The sequence below is a fragment of the Mus caroli genome, chromosome 13 (assembly GCF_900094665.2).
Source record: "Mus caroli chromosome 13, CAROLI_EIJ_v1.1, whole genome shotgun sequence".
Lineage (NCBI taxonomy): Eukaryota > Metazoa > Chordata > Mammalia > Rodentia > Muridae > Mus > Mus caroli.
The window spans coordinates 62202653-62203073 of record NC_034582.1 but is presented as its reverse complement, the minus strand read 5'-3'; positions in this window follow the sequence as shown (position 1 = coordinate 62203073).

Genomic DNA, 421 nt, shown 5'->3' with positions numbered 1-421 from the left:
TCTTCCCTTAGTTTTCTGCCTCCAGAATTTCTTCAGTTTGTGTCTTCTTTATTGCTTCTATTTTGACTTCCAGGTCTTGCCCAGTTTTATTTGCTTCCTTTNCCTGTTTAATTTTATTTTCCTGTATGTCTTTAAGTAATNTATTTGTTTCTTCTTTAAAGACCTTTATTGTTTGATTGTATTTCCAGTGTTTCTTTAAGGAATTTATAATTTCCTATTATAAGGCCTCTATGATTATTGTATGATAGTACAATAATTAAGGTGATTTTCTTGTATTTCAGTTTTGCTAGGTTATCTGAGCTTGCTGTAGTGGGGTAGATTTGCTTTGGAAGTGTCATATTGCCAAAGCTTTTGTTGATTTTGTTCTTTTGAGGGCCTTTAGCAAATTGGATGGTTTTAATCCCTAGATGTTCTTGTTGTA